Here is a 12,898-nt window from a genome sequence, read left to right as displayed (position 1 = left end):
TGCTGTCTGATCCATCTCCCCATGTAGCCTAAAAGCTACATAAATCTGAGTGGATGCTATGGAAGGAGCAGGGAGAGGAGGGAAAGGAACAAAAGAATAAACAAACAACATAGAGGATCATGCACAAGTGGGTAAGGGAACATGTGAGATAGCAAGAGGTCAGTAAAAGCTGCAGCAAACCCACAAAGCCAGAAGCTACCTGCACTTTGAGTCTTTACCACAAGAGATCAAAACCACAAGGCACATGAAAGTACAAGAGCAACACTGGGCAAGGAGCACAAAGAGGAAGTTTCAAAAAGCACCCTCATGAGCACTGATCAACACAAGGCATCTTTTACCTAACACAAAGAGGAAGGAAGAGCAAACCTAACCACATGACAGATGAAGAGAAGCTTTGCAGAAGCACAGCCAGTCCTTACAAGCTGTCCAGGTTCATCTCTGTCAACTGTTAGAAAGGTTAAAAGGGATGTTATTCAGCTACTGTGAAATGACAAACAGTATGGTGAGGCCATATCTGGAGTACTGAGTCCAGTTCTGGACTCCTCAGTTCAAAAGAGATGGGAAAACTGCTGAAGAGAGTCTGACAGAGGCTACAAGGATGCTGAGGGGCCTGGAGCATATCTGTGAGGAGGACAGGCTGAGAGACCTAAGGCTGCTGAGCCTGGAGAAGAGCAGCATGATCAGTGCTCAGCAAGAGCTAAAGAGTGTGTGGGGGCAACAGATTGGGGACAGACTCTTCTCAGTGGTACCCAGTGACAGGACAAGGGGCAGTGGGCACAACCTGGAACCCAGGACGTTCCATCTGACCATGAGGAAGAACTTTCCTGTGACGGTGCTGGAGCCCTGGAGCAGGCTGCCCAAAGAGGCTGTGGAGTCTTCCTTTTCTGAAGAAATTCCAACCCCACCTGGCCATTGTGATCCTGGGCAAGCTGCTGTGAGTGACCCTGCTTTGCTGGGGAGTTGAACTGGACAATTTCCAGAGATCCCTTCCAACCCCCAACCATGCTGAGATTCTATGATTCTTCCAAGGTGGCATTTTTACACTCAAACCTCAGCCTCCTTCAGGCTCACACGAAACCTCTCACATTTGCTATGTAAGCAGCACAGAGCCAGACTGGGAAATTAAGCCCTCTCAGCAGCAGACTTCCTCAGTACTAGCAGGTACTGTGTATCTCTCTGGATCAAGTCCTTATTTGCTGTCAAACTCTTTCTATGGCAGTATAATCATTAGCTTTACAGCACTGTTACCCTCGTAACTAATGAGGAATCCTGGATGGATGCAGCAAATGATTAATATTTAGTCACTCTGCATCTCCTACAGAAGCAGCCTATTATCAAACAAGTGACACCTCCACAAACTTCAATTAAATAATGGCTCCCATGGAGGATTCAGAGCCACTGACAGCATGGCAAGTGATTTAAGTAACATAAAGCTGAGCAACTGGTGATGGATCACAGGTTTTTGTGTGGTGGGTTTTTTTTCCCCACTCGCTCTGTTACAGCCTGTAACAGAACAAATTATCATTTTTCAGTCTAATTGAATATGGCCACCCCTGCTTATACAAGAAAGGAGACAGAGCTATGTAATTTGCTTCATTAAAATGCATTTTTATGCCATTTGAGAGATTACAGGGGGGAAAAAAAAATAAAGTGGTGGTGTTGATAGAGGAAGATGAGAAAAGTCAAAGCGATCATGCAAGCAGCACTGGCAAAGGAGGGGCATTTTGGTATTCACCCTGCTTATGCTTGGGCAAGAAAGGCAAGTCCTGAGTGCCAAAGCACAGAGAGCATCCACACTGTGACAGCAATCAAAGTTTCTGAACTAAGAGTTATGTCACTGCACCAATTTGAAGCAGCATTTAGTCATTTTCTGCTGCAGTGACCGCTAGGCCGTACTGAGTAATGCTCAGAGAAGCTGGCAGGTGGAATGGCAGAGCACATAGTGACATTCCAAAAGCCTGGGGGGGGAACAAATCCTATAATTATTAGGAAAAAAAATCAAACTACTTGTTAAAAAAGAAGCCTTTCCCAACATCAAAATCCTAGAATGGTAGGGGTTGCAATCAAAGCTATTTGCAGTTAGTTACCAGTTGAGCCTGGGGTTTTGTGTTTGTAACAAAGCTGTTAGGATCAGCAAATTGGCTGTTTCCTGTGGCATTTCCCATGCTCTGCTCTGCTGAGACCTCACCTGGAGTACTGTGGCCCAGCTCTGGAGCCCTCAGGACAGGAAGGACATGGACCTGATGGAAGGGGTCCAGAGGAGGGCTGTGAAAATGATCAAGTGGCTGAAACACCTCTGTGGTGAGGAGAGGCTAAGGAAACTAAGGCTGTTCAGCCTGAAGAAGAGAAGGCTCCAAGGGAACCTTAGAGCAGTCTTCCACTAAGTGAAGGGGTCTACAAGAAGGCTATTTCCAAAGGCCTGCAGGGATAGGATGAGGGCCAGTGGCTTGAAGTTAGAGGAGATTTAAATTGGATGTTAGGAACAAGTTCTTCACTATGAGCGGGGTGGAATACTGCCACAGGTTGCCCGGGGAGGTGGCTGAGGCCCCATCCCTGGACATATTCAAGGTCAGGTTCAACAAGGTTCTGAGCAATCTGCTCTAGTGGAGGATGACCCTGCTGACTGCAGGGGGATTGGACTAGATGACCTTTGGACATCCTTTCCAACCCAAGCCATTCCATGGTTTTAACAACAAACAGCTCTTTCAAGACAAACCAGTGATTTGCCATATCATGTAATCCATTCCTGGGCTCCATGTACTCAAGGAAGTGGAATTCCAGCTTATATATTCCAAAATATAACACTTTTACCTCTATCAACTTAGGCTCAGCCAAAATGACTTGGAAAGATGCTGGAGATTTCTATCAGACACTTAACATGGCAAAATATCAAAGCACTTCACCATCATTTATTACTGTAATTGCACTTCAGGTGTTAAGGAGGCAGGGATCCTGTACACTAATCTCAATTTCTTAACACCTGCAAGACAGAAACACCAGCGAGCTACTGAAACGACAGATGATTGAAACAATCTGAAATCAAACCAAGGACTCTCGATGCTGCTATTAATACAAACCAATGAACCACTCAGCTCTCTTTAACCATCAGAAAAGGTGAACCCACATTTAAACCACATTACTCATAAACCAGCTCCTCCAATCCTAGGTGCTGAGCTGCTGTTAGGATAACATACACCAAGGAGCATGATCCAGATGGTTGAGCCCATTTATTATGTTTGCATTCAGAATCGGAAGCGAACTGTGAAACGAAGCCTGGCTGAGAGGTGTCCCTGCCCATGGAATAGAATAAACCAGCTTGGAAGAGACCTTCAAGATCATCAGGTCCAACCCATCATCCAACACCATCTGATCAACTAAACCATGGCACCAAGCACCCCATCAAGTCTCCTCCTAAACACCTCCAATGATGGTGACTCCACCACCTCCCCAGGCAGCACATCCCAATGGCCAATCTCTCTTTCTGGGAAGAACTTCCTCCTAACATCCAGTCTAAACTTCCCCTGGCACAGCTTGAGACTGTGTCCTCTTGTGCTGGTTGCCTGGGAGACCTGTCTACAGGTCTAGCCTGCCTACAACCTCCCTTCAGGGAGTTGTAGAGAGCAAGAAGGTCTCCCCTGAGCCTCCACTTCTCTAGGCTAAGCAACCCCAGCTCCCTCAGCCTCTCCTCCCAGGGCTGTGCTCCAAATCCCTCACCAACTTTGCTGCCCTTCTCTGGACACCTTCCAGCATCTCAACATCTTTCCTAAACTGAGGAGCCCAGAACTGGACAGAGGACTCAAGGTGTGGCCTAACCAGTGCTGAGCACAGGGACACAAGGGCTGAGGGGGTTGGAGTACATGAACTCTGAGATCCCTTCCAACCTCATCCATTCTATGAAACAGACCTTACTGACACTGTCAGTGTTTGAAAAGCCAGCCACAATATGCACAAATCTGAATTACATCTAGCATTAAATTTTTTAATTGAAATTTCAGAATTTGGGAATTAATTTATGTACAAAGGGAGAGTAAATAGGTCAGTGGAATGTGCACAACAAAGCTTTGATACTGTGCATCTTAACAGAATTCAATCAAGATGCATTTCCTCCCTCCCCAAAAACCAGACATGTGGCAAAAAAGGTTTTATGATGAACACTTAAAATCACACACTTGGTTCTGTTTGCTATGGCAAGAGCATTAACTCTAGAACCTCCCAGAGCCTGGATGCTCCCTGCACTCTCCAGGTGCTCTGTCACAATGTCATGACTCATTTTGCTGTTGGAGAACAACAGGACATGGGATGATTCATAGAATGGGAAGGCACCTTAAGGACCAGCCAGTTCCAAACCCCTGCCATGGGCTGGGACACCTTCCACTAGCCCAGGTTGCTCAAGGCCTTATCCAGCTTGGTCTTTACCACTTCCAGGGAGGGGGCATCCACAATCTCCCTGGGCAACCTGTTCCAGCATCTCACCAGCCTCACTGGGAAGAATTTATTCCTAGTAATGCTGTTCTGCTTAAAGCAGGTTCCAGATTTCTCAGCAGATTAAATCTGAATAGGAAGTCTGAGTACTGCAGACAGCAACTATGGCACAGAGCAGAAGACATCTGAATGTGGAGAAAGTGGGGGGAAGAAATTCACAAAAACTAGGCAGGTCCCTATCAGGACTCCTGGTTTCTTTTCCTCCCTGGCACAAGGCTGGGGTGAGCAGTCTTTGTTCCAGTTGCAATACTGCTGAGCTGCACAGCTCCTGCTTCTATACATAGAACTTGTAAGATATACACGAACATTAAAACCGACTCCAGCTCTGTTGCTAAGGAACTAGGGAGGATAGCTTTTTTGGCCCTCTTCATTTATAAAATAACCACTCTGCCCTATGGGAGAAGGAATGCAATCTCTCAAAGTCCCCCAGTGCCTTGTTCTCATTTTTAAATGAACACAGAAAGATGATGGAGAACGCCAGCGAGTGTGAGCGAGCGAGCGCCGGTTTTAAGATGCCCTTGAAAATGAGATGAAAAACACGGTTTCAGCAATCAACTGCTGTCGTGTTTATTAATCTTTAAAGCAGCAGATTCTTCCCCCTTGGCAACAGTCAGCTCCCTGTCTGTGCTTCTGTCTGTGTGGCTGTGCCTCTGTCTCCCTATTGCTACAAACCAAAACAAACCACAGGCTTCTGAAAGCGCCCACCAATGATTTAAGTTTGTACCGGAGTTCAGCTCGGGAGTTTAGAGTTTAGCTTCCGTCCCCACACACAGAAATAGCCTTCTAAGCTATGGCAACTGGCCAGTGTAAATATTTGTTGTAATTTTTTGTGGTGGTTTGGGTTTGTTTTTTTTTTGGGGGGGGGGATGATCAGCAATATGTTAAGTGCTTAATAGATAAAAATATTCCACATGAAGGCAGAACGAGGCTGAATCAAGAACCATATGGCGGTCAAACAAAAGCAAGCACACACAAAAAGGATATTGTTAAGAAAAGACTAAACTTATCTGGCAGCTGTGGAAAGATCAAGATTAGCAAAAGCAGTGAAACCACCCATTTTGAAGCCAAGGTCACTGACAGGATTTATAGATTTATCCCTGAAGGCAGCCTCTGCTGAACATGAAATGCCAAAATAATTTTCCCACCCCTACACCCTCCCCCCTACCCCCCCCCCATTTAATCTACTTCCCCCACCCCATTTGAGCTATCTCATTTGCTGGAGGCTTTTAAAATTCATTCCTTTTCACAGCTGGTTAAACAATGGAATCTTTCTGCAAACTAAAAGGACAAAATTGATTGCCCTACACAAACTTTTCTGCACGTATAATTGATTTTTAATTCACTGTCTTATTTCCGAAAGGACTTGACAATAAACTCGGGGCTGGATGTGCAATATTGATCCCTTGAAACAAGGGCTTGGATCAAAGACTGATGCAAGTTAATCACAACCAAAGAGATTGTTATCTTTTGCCTAGAAACCTGGTTAAACTAAATTCACCTTTTCTGGCCTCACTGGAGCCTCCTATTTCCTAGCTGCACTAGACCTTATTATTTTGTGCACCTGTCGGCTACTCAGGAGCTGCAATTTTATGCAGCCTCTCATTAATAACATTTTTCCCCCCCCTCCAAGCAGAATTATTTCATCCCTCATGAGTTAATTTTTTACTGTGAGGACTGATGCCTCTTTTACACTCTCCAGTTCTCAGAACAAGCTACAGCCCAGGCTCTACATTCCCACTCAAACTAAAGTCTTACTCTTCCAAGGTTCCTACTAGACCACGGTGATTGCTCTTTGTGAGCTTTATCTCAATGCTCAGTTAATTTTCCACTGTTACTGATTAACACACTTGCAAATGGCCATCAGGTGGCTTGACTTCTAAAGTCCAGGAGAGGTTAATTTGGCAGCAATTGTCACTCTGAAGCTGTATCATTTACTTTTTGGTGATAAACCCCCCTAAAACTAAGCAGTAACGGATACCTTAACCTTCTAAGCCCACTCCATTACTCAAAGCAACCCTGCAACGCCAGCCTCCATTTCTGACATCCCTTGATGATATTTCCCACCCCCACCGACTACTCCAGAGGCTCTGTTTCAATTCTGCTGCGAATTCCATTTTCTATAGCTGCCATATAAACAGTAAATAAAATTCATGGTATTTTTGCCCCAGTAAGCAGCTCTGTCTTCCAGCGTATCTGAGAAGCCTGGCTTCAAAGGAGTGAGCAGTGAAAACAATGTTTTTACGAGCAGATCCTCCAAAAAGGGCAGAGAGGAGACATTTGAGGATGATTCCAGGCAAAGGAGCCAAGCAAATAAGAATGGATTTTGCATAAGCAATTTCTTGACCAGCTACGCTGGATTACAAATGCTTGCAAACATGTCTGGAAATTAGTTTGCTGTATCTTGTCAGTTTTTGGCAGAAGGATCTCTGCTTCTATTTTATGACAAATAAGCTTTAAGCTGAAGCCAGGTGTGGAGATTTTAAAATTTATGAACTTGTAAATCCATGTACATGGCCAATTAAGGTTTATCACCAGCAAGGATTAACTACCCCTGCACATAAATTTAAGAGGTTGGTTGAATCTAGGTTGTTTACCTCAACAACTCGACATCAAAAGCAATGTAAAATATTTAAAGGGCAGCATATTTCATGATAAAAGCTACTTATCAGGGATGTCACAGGGGTGTCAGCCACAGCTCTGCCTGGAGATGCACAAGAGGAAAGAAAACACAAACCACCTTCCTAGGGAACGCTGAGCAACGGGAGAATTTAACATCTCCAAAGAGATGGGGGCCAAGCAGAGAAGAAAAAAGGAGGAGTGTCCCAAATGAAAAAGCAAAACTACTCTTTGGTCCCCCAGATTCTCATTTCACAGAACTGCTTTGGTTGGAAGGGACCATAGAGGTCATCTACTCCAACCTCCCTGCCATGGGCCTCTCAACTAGGACTTGGGTGCTCAAGGCCTCAAACACCCCCAAGGGAGGGGGCATCCACAATCTCCCTGGGCAACCCATTCCAAGCGTCTCAGCACCCTTACTGTATTCATTTGTGCCCCTGCGCCCTGCTCTCCTTCGATCCAGGACTACTCATCCTTTGTGTACTGAATGATACATTCCCACAAAAGAAAAACCTGGAACATTTAAAGAGAAAAATGAGCACATGGGAAAAAAAAAAAAAAAAAAGGAAGAAAAATCTGCTTCTGTTTCCTAATTCCAGGTTCACACTCCATGACATGCAAATTCTGCGCAGCTCTGCAAGGCAGCACCCTACATTTTCAAGGGGGGGGGAGGTTCTGTGAGCCTCACCGGTGTTCTCCGTAATCAACACCTGAATGCTAATCAGGAGCACAATTCCATGCAGCAAAAGCATCCCTGTGCAATAAGCTGCAACACAGCAGCAGTGAACTCTGCCTTCAGCTAGCATGCATAAGTAAACAGAATTAATAACTACCCAAGTGTGGACGGGTGACTTAATCTGTTTCGATTAGATGCAGCTCAGCCTGAGGCCTTTGTGTTATTTAAAATGTGTTCATCATGTTTAATTAAAAACCTAATAAACTAGAGGTTCTTTGGGTTCTGATTTGTATTTCTCTCTTCTGTAAGCTGTATTGATTTTGTTAGTACTTTTTATCAAAAGCCATGGAAGGAGGGGAAAAAAAAAAACAAACCAAGAGAAGGCAGCAGATTCTGAATAAAGGGAGAAAAAAAGTGAGCTGGAATCAGCAGGGCTGATGTGCAGAACAGGCTGAACCAGTCCATTTCCTTCAATGTTTCCAATCCATGAGGCTCACCAGAACGGAAAACCATCTCAGTAAATTAACACAACTGGGGATGAGCATTGTGTCCTTTGCAACTGGCAGCCACTTGACAGCCTGTCTGACAGGGAAGGGTGCACAATAAACTCGGGTTTTTGGACTGGAACCAAGGGTAGGGTCAGAATTGCACTGAACGTCACTGAAGTATCAAAACCATTTTGCAGAGGAGATTTTGGGTGGAAATTCCATAAGGACGCTTCCCCCCCCTCCCCTGTGAAGTATTTCCACTGAAAGCATGCCAGGAAATATGAGTGTTCGATTTAAGCTGAACTGAAAGAAGCTAATGATCATAGCTCCAGATTTGGAATCTGTGGAAAGTAAAGCAGCACATCATCAGCTGAGGTTCAAGAGAGGCAGGTTTCAGGTCTGTGGTATTCATTCCCCACAGATGATTAACTCACCATGGTTTGAAATACAATTTCAATGGTAGTTTTGGGATATTTCTAACTGGAGAAGAACTGACCAGCAGCATTCCATCTTTATTAGGGATTTCTGATTGCTGGCACCCAAAACGCCTGCACTCTGATAAGCATTTTCAGAGGTGACCATGAGATGCAAAGCAGAGCCCACTTCTCTTTCATCCTGACAATCCCTTGCTGAGTTTTGAGTCTTTGGTTTCTCAGACAAATGCCAACTACATCTTGCCTGTACAGGAACCCACTGCTGTACACAGAGTGACAAAACCAGCACCCCAGAGACTGGGTGACAGCAGGTCTGAGGGAGACCAGGAAAGATGGCTGAAGAAAATGAAAGTGGTTAATGTGGTATCTCATTCTAGCTGAGAATGCCACATGGAACACATGCCCAATGGCTAAGTCACAGACTCACACAATGGTTTGGGTTGGAAGGGACTTTTAAAGCTCCTCCAGTCCAGTCAGCAGGGACATCCTCAACTAGAGCAGGTTGCTCAGAGACCCAAACAACCTAACTGGAATGGTTTCAGGGCTGGGCCTTCTACTTCATCTCTGGGCAAACTCAGACAGGGTCTCACTTCCAACCAGTCTGAATTTCCCTCTTAGTTTAAACCCATTATTCCTTGTCTTGTCACAACAGGCCCTGCAAAAAAGTCTGTCCCAGCTTCTTGACTGTCTCCTTAAAGCACTGGAAGGCCATCAGAAGGTATTCCCAGAGCTTCTCTTCCCCAGGTTCAACAACCCCAACTCTCAGCCTGTCCTCACAGCAGAGGGGTTCCAGCCCTCTGGTCATTTTTGTGACCTGCTCTGGACCCACTCCCAGTCAATTTCCCTTCCCCAGCTACAATGACCTTGCTCCAGCAGAGAGCATCACACTACACATCATAGCATTCAATGGTAGGAAACCCCTAAGAGGCCACTGCCAGCAGCTGTATCAGAACAAAGGGCTTGCTCCATGGCTCCTTCCCAAAGAACACACCCACCAGAGCTGCACTGCTGGTTCAAACTGCAGCCAAAGACTAACAGGGCTCCACCAGGTGATGTTGCTGAAAGCTGGTCTGTAAGGGTGCTTGCTTACAAGGTGCTTAAATGTGGCATTACACATGACAGTTGCTCACCAGAAGTGTCCACAGAAGGAAATTCATGAGCATCACATGAGAACCCAACACCCCCACCAAATCACTGCTGGAAATGGATGTTGTCAGGTGTAGCTGAAGCCTTGATAAACAGGAAACAGCTGCTGCTAGAGCTGCATGGAGGCACATCAGTGAAGAAGTTTCTTTAGCCACTGTTCTGAGGCAGTGTGGACAACTGCTTTTCACAGTACACCTCTGAATTTACATACTGGGGGGAAAGACCTTTTAAAATAGCCATTGGTTTAGAAACACATGGCAGAAAGCAAAGCTCCATCTTCATATTTACAGAGCCCTCCAGTTAATTCAATCACTGGCAAATTTTATCCTCTCTTTAATCTGATCTCAACCTCTGTAACCACATCAGCAGCAGTAAAAATAACAGAACTTCCCAGCCTTTATTGCCCTCTCTTCTGACCACTGCAAAGTATCTCTTGCTCAGCTTGCTCACAGGCAGCAAAACCTGCTTTTGTTTAACAAGAAAAGTTCTCTCTTTGGGCAACAGAAAGTCCATGGGGGGAAAAGAAAGTTTCAAGTTTTATTTAGCAATGAATTCTGATAATTTTGAGTTATTCACAGCATCAGATCTCAAATGCTGTTGAACAGCAAAGAGACACTTAAGGGTCTCACCATCACGTCATCATTTTGCTCAGACTTTGGGTTTGCCACACCAATGTTTTCTAACAAATCCTCTGTTGGGGAGTTCCTGTGCAGTTTTAGCACTCCATGGATCATGCACAAAGTTCTCCCCAGTTTCACAATGAAGAAACTTCCCCTGCATGTCTCACACATGCTCAGAAGTGCAGTTCAGCTGCTTTAATCTGAGAGTCTCCTACAAACTGCCAGGGACAACCACACCATGAAGCTGTGCAGGTGGAGCTTAGCTGCCTATAAATAAGAGCACAGTTTGATCTTTGGCTCTGCTGAGGCTGGAGGGCTGCCAAACGTTTCTGGAAACTTGGATGGAACAGAGCAAGAACAAATATGATAAAATGAGCTGAGCCTGACAATGATTTATAGAGTCAGTGATCATTATTCTGTACTCACAGAGTCTGCACTTTTGGAGCAATGCTTCATTTTTCATGAACTTTGCTGTTTCTATTTGTAAGGCTCTGTTCTCTGTCATTTAACAGGGACTGCCCATGAACAAACCCCGAGCTGCAGCAGCCATGGCTCTGACAACATAGTGCTGCTGATGAGAAAAAAAGCCCAAAGGAAGTGGGGGGAAAAAACCACCCTACATGGGAGAGAAGAGGGCTGTTGGCACTGGACAATTTAACCATGGCTGTGGGAAAGTGTAAGCAGAGAAAAGAGAGGTTAAACCAATATGAATAGAAACCTACCAAACACAGGGCAGAGCACTGGAAGTTATTTGTCTCAATGGCCAGTTCCCTAAACAAAACTGCCTTTTGGGACAAGATAACTGCAAAACTTACCAGGAGACTGTTCTAGGCTTCTTACTCATCTGCTCTGCTGCCAGTGTTAGCTTGTGATCCTCTTTCACTCTGCGACTTCAGGCAGTCTCTTTCCCACAAAGGTTCTTTGTTGGATTTCAGAATAAGCCTGCTTTAATCCAGGTTTATATGGCCTGGCCTACCCCTAATCTAGCTCTTGCAAAAAGGTTTACAAAAGGAGAGAACAAGCACACATAATTCATTGGAATAACTCCCTGAAAGACTTCAGGGGAAACCAGAGCTTAAAAAAAGTCTTTCCAGACGCTGTCTGAAAAATTAGACAACGCCAGGAGACTCTGAGAGCTTTGCCTCTTATTAACCAGTGCCACTTTATAGCACCACTGCCAACCTTACTAGTAGCTTCACAGCATCACAGATTCCTTTTTTGTTTACTTCTTCAACTCCTTTACCAATTAACTAGCTTAAAGACTTATTGATTCAAAGGAAATAAACCCCACCCAAGCTTCCCTCTCACCACATTCACACAAGCAATGCTGTCTTGCACCCTATTGGGTTTCTCTCATTTATATACTGGGTAAGTACACCACAAATTGAATCTCCACCCTCACTCCATCCTACATAAGATACATCTACAACCCCTAGAAAAGAGGCTGGAGCCAGGTAGGGGTTGGTCTTTTCTCCCTAACAACTAGGGACAGGATGAGAGGAAATGGCCTTAAGTTGCTCCAGGGGAGGTTTCAGTTGGGCATTGGAGGAGACTTCTTCACTAAAAGGGTTCTCAGACACTGGAACAAGCTGCCCAGGGAGGTGGTTGAATCCCAATCCCTAGAGGTGTTTAAAAGCCACAGAGATGTGGTGCTGAGGAACATGGTTTAGCACCAGCCTTGGCAGAGTTAGAGAACAGTTGGCCTAGATGATCCTGAAGGCCTTTTCCAACCCAAACAATTCTCCTATTCTAGGATAAGAGAGAAGCAGTTTTCTGCAACTGTGAAAGGCAAAACCCACAAGAGAGTCTGGAGGATCTTCTGTGATAAGTATTAGTCATAACAACAGTTAGCCATAACTAACTTCCAGTTGTCTGATTTTCTATTTTAGTGCACACTGCAGCCTCATTATTGAGCCAGGAAAGACAACATTTCACCATTTGCACAGAAGCAGACATGCCTCAGCAGCCTGCTGACGAGTCACCATCTTCCCACATGTTCCATTTCACATCGAGCTCCTCTTTAAGCACAACTACCACCAGCACTGAAACGCCAGGAAACACTTTCTACTACTCCATATGAGGGGGAAGAAGGAACTTCATCTCAAACTGTTTAGGAGACACACTGATACCAGTCTCCATAAGCCAGCTTGAGTTGACACTGTAAGCTTCCTCCAGGACCGGCAGGAACGAAACAGAGAATTCCTTACGTGCCTTGCACGTCCATCTTCTACTCCGATTAATGCATGTGGCCAAGCTTTGTTCACAACAGTGAGATTTAGAGTCCAGAAGTTTTGCAGCTGCTCATTTACCCTCATTATCCTCTTAGTCACATTCACAGATTCAGATTGCACTGGCTTGGAAGGGACCCTCAGAGGTCATCTTGTCCAACCCCCCTGCAGCCAGCAGGGACATTTCCAACTAGATCAGGCTGCCCAG

The 12,898-nt window shown here is 45.1% G+C and overlaps 1 protein-coding gene across 5 annotated transcripts in view; it reads right to left on the bottom strand.

Annotated features, from left to right (window-relative positions):
* Window positions 1-12,898, bottom strand: part of RERE (arginine-glutamic acid dipeptide repeats) — a 247,943-nt gene that overhangs the window by 67,408 nt on the left and 167,637 nt on the right. The window lies entirely within an intron of this gene.

Source organism: Dryobates pubescens, chromosome 33 (genome assembly GCF_014839835.1).
Source record: "Dryobates pubescens isolate bDryPub1 chromosome 33, bDryPub1.pri, whole genome shotgun sequence".
Classification (NCBI taxonomy): Eukaryota; Metazoa; Chordata; class Aves; order Piciformes; family Picidae; genus Dryobates; species Dryobates pubescens.
The sequence above is the reverse complement of the archived record's forward strand: the minus strand, read 5'-3'. Positions and strand labels throughout refer to the sequence as shown.